Here is a 9,178-nt window from a genome sequence, read left to right as displayed (position 1 = left end):
GCTTTCTAATATTTTCCCTCTCTTGCCATCACAACTTAGCCTCATGAATGCACGTAAAGACAATTACCACGCTATTTTTCATCCTCTGGAGACCGATGTGCATCCTATGTTTGTTGCACGAAACATAGGTTCCTTCAAAGGTCAAAGGAATACACTCTCAGTCTTGGATATTACTATCCTAGCACACGTCAAAAGTCCTCGTCTCAAGCACCGTTTGGAGGAAGCATATAAGGCCCATATTGTTGATGTTGGTCACAATCAAGAAGTAAGTATTGATCTTGCTTTTCCTTTTAACTCAAGAAAGCTCTAACTCGTCAGGTGCCTATACATAGGTAACTGGCACACTGCACTTTGTGAATGTGAACTCAATTTTGGTGGAATGTTTTTGCGGTCAATGCAAATCTAGTAAGATTCACCACCAACAAGAGGTGGACTTTCGCTCTATTTGCTCAAAATCTACAACTATTGTTTTGGTATGCTCATCATCTAATGTAAATTCCCATCTCAATATTTCAAGAGGAAACTTAAAAAAATTATGCTGTTTTTTTAAATTTTTACACTATTTTTGTCTATTTTGGGGTTGCATTTCTCCTTTTTCCATGCCCTCAATTGGCACTTTTAAATTGAAAACGGCACGATCTTAAGACAAACTAAGTCATATGGTTGCACATCTCCTTATGTACTATTTTTCAATGCTTCCACGGTTGTAGAAAAGACAAAGCCTTTTGAAGTCAGCCTTAGTTTCTACCCAAAGAGCAAAGTGCGTCAATTTTTGGATGAGGCATAGTCCTTGCATGCACAAGGCACCCGTATACACTTTGGAACTGTAGCTTTTGTTGTTATACAGGGCCATGCTAGCACTTCAAAAGCTAGTCTATCCCAAGGTGATCTTGTTGTTGCAGATGGGCCAACAGCTGAGGACCGTGGCACTTTAAGGCTTACTTATCTTCGCCCTTCTATAGATTTGCAGATTTCTAATATTTTCCCTCTCTTGCCATCATAGCTTAGCTTCGTGAATGCACGTAAAGACGATTACCACGCTATTTTTCGTGCTCTAGAGACCAATGTGCATCCTATGTTTGTTGCACGAAACATAGGTTTCTTCACATGGTCGAAGCAATACACTCTCAGTCTTGGATATTACTATCCCTAGCACACGTCAAAGTCCTCGTCTCAAGCACCGTTTGGAGGAAGCATATAAGGCCCATATTCTTGATGTTGGTCACAATCAAGAAGTAAGTTTTAATCTTGCTTTTCCTTTTTCACCGCAATAACTCAAGAAATCTCTAACTCGTTCAGGTGCCTATACATAGGTAACTGGCACACTGCACTTTGTGAATGTGAACTCAATTTTTGGTGGAATGTTTTTGCGGTCAATGCAAATCTAGTAAGATTCACACCAACAAGAGGTGGACTTTTGCTCTATTTGCTCAAAATCTACAACTATTGTTTTGGTGCCCAAGCTTAAAGGAAAGATTTTGGCAACAAGCTTCCCATTTGATGTTTCCTTAGCGGGGTGACATAGTCACAAGTAATTGCACCTTGACAAAACTTTGTTGACTTATATGCTTCTGATGTGTAGATGCACGTGAGCTACTTACCCTGTTGTACTGGCAAATTCACTGTCAACAAATTAGGCCTCACCACATCTTTTGTCGAAGAGACAAAGTAGTGCTCCTCTATAACATTGAAGCTCCCTCACCTCCACGCCGAAGAACACCCTTTGTATTATATTGCTTTCATCCATTGCTCATCTTGTAAATTCCATCTCTCTCTCTCTCTCTCACTCTCTCTCTCTATCTCTATCTCTCGTCTCAGTTGTGTGCGTGTTTCATTTACTTATCTTCCTACAAATAGCCCCATATGGGGAGGAAAAACTGATTGTACATGGCTTCCTTAACCAACTATAATGCATCTTTTTGAACAACTCATTCAAAATGACATTGATAGTGCTTTCCTTGCTAATCACCCATGGTATAATAATGTTTTCTTCGTGCTCAATAAAATAATTAAATTTGCGCTCGTTCATTACACAAAATCACCAACATTATGATAGAGGTAGTGAGAGTATCATTGGAGTCAAACACCAATGATCACACCTTCTCTAGCGCTTTTGGCTTCCAGTAGTAAACATGATTCCTCCATTTTGACCCAAGTATTAAATAGCCACACATCATCTATTAGTTTTGCGCTTGATATTATCCATGTGTTCTCCTTTAGATTTTTAGTATTGCATGTGATGTTTATATTTACGTGTGTGCCAATAATCTTCAGTCAAAAACACAACATTTTATTAGTGGAGAGCCGATACAGCGGACATTTCACAAAATCATCATTGTTGATAGATTTCCGTGGTAACCTTTTTTTTTTACTTGGGGGACAACCGATCCTCAACACAATGCAAGCCTCGTACCTGGGGACAAAAATGAGACAGTCATTGTCAGCTTTGATTCTCCAGCAAACCCCGAATTGAACTCCCTATCTCCATCGCGAGACAATTTGCTTGCTTAGGTGATAGTAGAACCATCCGAGGAAATAGGTGCAAAATAACATCAAAAATTAAAAAAAAACTTAAGAAAAAAATATCACACTCACAAAACTCCAATCCAACATAAACCATTGAACAAGCCTTCCCATCAAAAAATGGTATATTTAACAGTACATAGATACAACAAATGATGTTCCTATATATCGATGTTATTATATAAATGTGGACGTTTAATGTTTTTTTTCACAATTAGTCAAATCGAAAAGGGGGTAGGTACACTTGGGGTGGTAGGTTTAGGTGGGCACTTGGGAGGTCTAGAAACAATGAGGATTACACGAAAACTGTGTTTGCACTTCATACGGGTAGAACGTAGAAGGCAAGAACATGGTGCACTGCTCACCCAATTGAATTCCATAGGATTTAACCTCCCCTTGGCTACAGTAGAAGAAGCTAAATCATTTAGAAAGCCGCCTTGTAAGTCCTAGGCTACCATTTCACCAAAATTAGGGAAGCTTACATTACAATGGTCAATTTGGGTTGTTGCGAGGTTAGCGTTGTTAATGTTTTGGCATCCTTGGGGGAAAAAACACATACAAATATTGCCAAAGTTTTATTCATGATGAAAGCCTCGATAATAGTGGGTATTAAGCATCGTCTATAGTACAATCATTGCTACTTTACCTTTTCCGGGATTGTTTGACATTGCTTAAAATGAAAAGCCATTTGCTCAACTATTGCAAACATCTTTATACAAGAACGAAAAATATTACTCTGAACAACGAGTGGGTAAGCCATTTCCATAGTCTTCATTGTCCTTTGCCTGATGATTTTGCCGATGACAATCAACCATCAGAAGAAGATGATCTAGCTACAGATGTCATGCTCCATGGAATTGAGTCATCACAACAAGTAGTAGATCACAACGACAAAATCTTCTTTGTAGCTCCTGCTGAGGGAAATAATCCTTTGAGTATTTTCAAAGATGAATACTGTGAAGAACTTAGTTTCCCTACTATTTTCTATGGTGAGCCCCGTAATACCATACACTTGCTGAGCATAAATATCAGCACGTGGCTCAATGAAAGCTTATGTGTAGTGATAGAAGGTTCTCACTAAATTTAGAGAATCTTTTTTTCAAAATAGTCAAAGTCATGACTCAAAAAATCCTAGGATCCATTTGGATCGGTATGCGCAAAGGCAAGCTAAACCACAATACACTAGTGGCCGCACAGGTTGTTGGAGACTAACATTGAGAAGGTCTTGTCTTCCCAACTTGGATATCGTGACTTCGAGGCATTGCGAACATCACCTGACTACAAAGAGAAACTAAAAAAAAACGCCTTCACTATGATTAGACAACTTGGACCACCAACATTCTTCATCACATTTTCTACGGCTAAGAAACGTTGGAAGCCCTTGATTGGAGCACTTACTAAGCTCAACCCCATCACGCGTGCAAGCACACAGACAAAAGCGTCATACATACGAGATTTGGTCCGAGCCGACCCTGTAACAACAGCCCGCTTTTACTTGAACCGATTTAACGGGATGAAGAAATTGCTAACCAAGGATATAACCATATTGGGAAAACTCAAAGATTACTTTTTTGTAATCGAGTTTCAAAGCCAAGGTAGCCAGCATGATCATGGGCTCCTATGGATAGAAAATGCTCCTATCTATGGGAAAGATCCCAACGAAGATGTTGTCGATTTCATTGATAAGTACATAACAATTGACTCCATGCTCCTTCCTGTAGATTTACAAGAAATTCAAACACACAAGCATAGGAAGACTTGCTTCAGAAAATGCAAGGGATGTCGCTTTGACTTTCCTCTCTACCTAATGCCTTTTACTATGATTTTAGAACCCTGTCGTTCTCCAAATAACAATATTCAATACAAAAGAAAGAAACACAAACAAATCAGAGATAATTTGCTACTACTAGATTATAAAGCAAATATTACATTCGAACAGTGGCTCCTATCTATGGACCTTCGATTTGACGATTACATCGAAGCTATATCATCCACAATCTCATGCCCAACACTTTTGTTGAAAAGAAATATCAAAGATATTTACACAAATAAATTCAATCCAACCATTTCAAAGCTATGGGATGCGAATTCAGATATACAATACGTTTTAAATGCACATAGAGCAGCTACCTATTGCACCTCATATATACCAAAATTTGATAACACACTCATCAAAGCAATCAAAGAACAATTTGACTCTTGCATTGAAAACAATGCAACTACATACGATAGACTTCAAAAAATAGGAAACACAATACTAAACACACAGCAAATAAGCTCACAACAAGCAGTATATATTGCACTTTCCCTACCTCTCTACAGCGCAACTCGAGAATTTATGTTCATAAACACAAACCCTCCCCACGAGAAAACAATGCTTCTCAAGCGAAAACACCTCCTACAAAACATAGACCCGACTAGCACAGAAATCTTTTACGAGACAAGCATAGACAAATATTATACACGTCCTGCCCAGCTCAATGCCATATCATTGGCAGAATTTGCCTCCACATACAATACAACACGCAACACATACAAAAAACGTACCAAACCAAAGATTATACGATATGTCAAATATAATGCCGCAAAAAATTCAGATAATTATTATAGAGAACAATGTCTTGTATTTCTACCATGGATAAATAATGAAACTCAATATCTAACAGATGGACTCACATGGAAAGATGTATACAATCAAAACCATTGATACAAATGAATCCAAATATAACAAAACCACAATAGTAAAGGACAACCTTAACACCGCCTCACTAGCCACCAATTCACCTTCGACATCTACAACACTATCTAATATTTCCTCCCATATTCCTGTTGACATCACACAAGCCCTAAATATCCAACACCACTAGCTGCTTACACACACTATACCAACCATAAAAATACTACTGCAGCCAAACGATATGTATTACAAAAGCATTCTACTACTTAACACACAACAAAGGTTAATATTCGATGATATTATGCTAAGAAAACGTATATTTCCTACAGAACCAATCCATATTTTCCTGACTGGAGGCGGAGGCACAGGAAAAACTTTCACCCTCCTTTTGATGGTCCAAGGACTTCTACGTTTCTATAACCACAGATCACATTCTAGCCCAACAACGACAAAAGCTTTGCTAATGGCATACATGGGCAAGGCTGCCTTTAACATTGGTGGAACCACTATCCACTCAGCCCTCCACTTGCCACTGCTCACATCATCTAACACTTCCCTATCACCTGAGAGACCGAATGAGCTACGATTGCTTTATCGCGACCTGCAGCTAGCCGTTTTCGATGAAGTCTCCTTGATTGGAACCAGCGTCTTCGCTATGGCAGCCTCTCGCCTGCGTGCAATAAAAAACAACTACGACTTCCATTTGGTGGTGTTGATGTTGTCTTGTGTGGCGATCTCTGCCAAGCAAGTCTTGTGCGTGACTCTTGGATTTTCTTCAGGAAACATCAGTTGCTCGAAGCTATCTCACCCTCTTTCTGGCATGACCGCATAAAGTCTTATGAGTTAACAAGAACCATGAGAAAAACTAACAAGACATTCATCGACATACTTAACACGATACGCATTTCAAAACACACCAACGAAGACATTTTGTACCTCAATACACATTACATGCGCATAGTACCTCAACCAGCCATCGTCTCCCACCTTTATTATGCAAACAAAGATAAAGACCTACACAACCAATATATTTTCAACACTACCATAGGGACACCACTATTTATTGAAGCACAAGACACAAGGGCAAAAAATTGTAGAAAAACTATTCAAATACCGATAGATCCAAAATTGACAGCAGGTCTTCACAAAAGAATTAGGTCTTCGAGCGAGCTCAACGGAGCGAGCTTTTTTTTTTTTTGAGTGCCGCCCTCTCTATCTCCCCTTCCTCCTCTTGCCGCCCATGTGCTTCCTCCTCTTCCCTTCCTCCTCCTCCTCAGACTCCTCCTCCAAAATCTTTCCTCTCCTCCACCTCCTCTCTCCTCCTCTCACCTTCTACTCCATCTACTCCTCTAAACACCTTCCCTTCCTCCAGCTCCTCCTCTAGAAACCACCATCCCTTCCCTAAAGTCCTCCTATCTCCTACTCCCTTATCCCTCTCTCCTTATCCCTCTCTCTCTCTCTCTCTCTCTCTCTCTCTCTCTCTCTCTCTCTCTCTCTCTCTCTCTCTCTCGTGATGTCTTCCCTCTATGCGTGTGTCTCTCTCTCTCGCCCGCCACCCCTCTCTCTCGTTGTCTTCCCCTCCCACCCAGCAGCTATACTGACACAGACATTACATGAGGCAGCAGCAGAAGCATACCCACACACCTAGCCTAAGTAGAGCCGCCGATCAGGGAGCATGCCTCAGAACAGCTGGTACGATGAGGAGTGCCGCCAGACTAGAGCCAGACTTCAGAGGGAGGTGCTGTTGGGGGACGTCATTCACAGACAATCACAGATTGACTTCTGACGCCTGGTGCGGCGGAAGAAGAGGGCTTTTTTGGCTCGACTCGAGCAGGATCTATATCAGCTATTCTTGAGTCAGGACTCGCGTGAGGCATGGTGGCTCTTTCATGAGCAGTCCCCCCCCCCCCCCCCCCCCCCCCCCCCCCCTGCTATTTCCTCCACAGAGACCTGGGGGCAGTACGCATCATCTTTGTACACAGTACCCGGACAGCCGGCCCTCCCCAACCCCCCTGATCCATGCCCACACGCATGTGTCTTTTTCACCGCTGAGATAGTGAAGAAATCTATTGATAGGATGAAGACTGGGAGAGCATATGATCATGATGGCCTAGTCGCTGAGCATTTCATGCATGCCAAAGACCTACTAGAAGAGCTTCTAGCATATATGTTTAACCGGGCCATGTGTGAGGGCCTACCAGACTCTTGGAGCCTATCTACGATCGTACCTATCTTCAAATCAAGAGACCCCATGGAGCCTGGGAATTACCGCACTATTATGATTGGGCACACACTGGCACGGTTGTATGCATCCATTCTGGAGCAACAGCTGAGTAGATGGCTAGAGAGGGAAGGGATACATGCAAGTGGGTAGGCAGGATTTAGGAGAGGCTTCTCTACTCTTGACCATATCCTAACACTCAGGGCCATCATCGAAGAAGGCAGATCTCATGAGAGACGGATCTATTGTAGCTTTGTGGACTTCCGCAAAGCTTTCGACACGGTACCCAGAGCTAGACTGATGCGCAGACTACAAGAAATGGGAGTACCCACAGAACTCATTTGGGGGATCATGGCATTGTACAGATCAGTAGTAGGGCATGTACGCACCCCGGAGGGACTTTCTACACCGGTTTACTCCACTATTGGGGTGAAGCAGGGCTGCCCGCTCTCTCCTACTCTTTTCGGTATGTATGTGGATGAGGTTTCTGACTACATTGACAGCGATGGGGATAAAGGGGCTCACTTGGCAGGGACATGGATTCCACTTTTGTTATATGATGATGACATAGTGTTGATCTCCGAATCCCCAGAAGGAATGCAACGTCAATTGGATGCTTTGCATATGTTTGCCCACGAAAGTGGTTTGTCTGTCAACCTGGGTAAAACCAAGGTTATGGTGTTTAATACCACCCCACAGTGGATCAGGAGGTCAACACCTACATTCACATACGTCCAGGAGACTGTGGAATACACAGACGCTTACACCTACCTTGGAGTGGTTTTTAGCGGACCTGCATTCTCACTCAGAAGAGCAGCAGAGACCATACTTACTAGAGCCCATGCAGCATTGGGTAGATTGGAGAGGATGTGTTCACAGGTTCAATTTCAGGAGCCCCAAACGAAGCTCTGGCTCTTTGACACCTTGGTGGCTTCAGCATTGCTCTATGGAACCGAGATATGGGGACCTTCACTGGATCACCACGGGAGGCCAATTCGCTCAGACGGATGGGGGAACATGGAGAAACCTCTCATCTCTATGATCTCGTGGCTCATTAGAGCCAAGGGATCAGTACCACGGGCCATTATCCAAGCAGAGCTAGCTGCCCCCCCACTTGTGGTGGAGGCGCTCACCAGATCAGTCTCCTTCATAAACCGCACATGGGAACTTCCTAGAGACAGATATGCTCGCATAGCACTTGAATCCTCTCGACAGCTATCCATACAAGGAGATACAACATACTCGTATGGGGAGATGACATCATGGTTTCAGGCACATGGGTTCAGCATAGATAGGCGGCCACCATTCCAGTACTCATTGGATGCACCATCTCTCACTCTTACACAGTTAGAGATCACCAAGCTCATCCGCCAAGACCTAACCCAGCTAGACACCAGGAGGACATGGATACAACCAGCACAGGAATTGGGCACGAAGATGGCTTTCTACAGAGACCACCTCCTCCAACTTACGATACAGAGACCATCTCCAACTTACGGAAGATGGTTTTGTGGCGAGACCCAGATACATGGATACCCACTTGTCTCATGGGATACGATGTGCTATTGGCCAGTTACGCACATCTTCTCACCAGTTGCGGATTGAGACTGGGAGATACAGCGGAGTACCAGCAGAGGACAGGACATGCCCCTTGTGTAACATGGAACCTGAGACAGAGCTACACTATACATGCCGCTGCCCCGTCTACTACGAGATACGAGGCCGCTTCCATTGCTTGTTCAGAGAGGGTTTTGGAC

Source organism: Adiantum capillus-veneris, chromosome 28 (assembly GCF_014529385.1).
Source record: "Adiantum capillus-veneris isolate H3 chromosome 28, ASM1452938v2, whole genome shotgun sequence".
NCBI lineage: Eukaryota > Viridiplantae > Streptophyta > Polypodiopsida > Polypodiales > Pteridaceae > Adiantum > Adiantum capillus-veneris.
The sequence above is the reverse complement of the archived record's forward strand: the minus strand, read 5'-3'. Positions refer to the sequence as shown.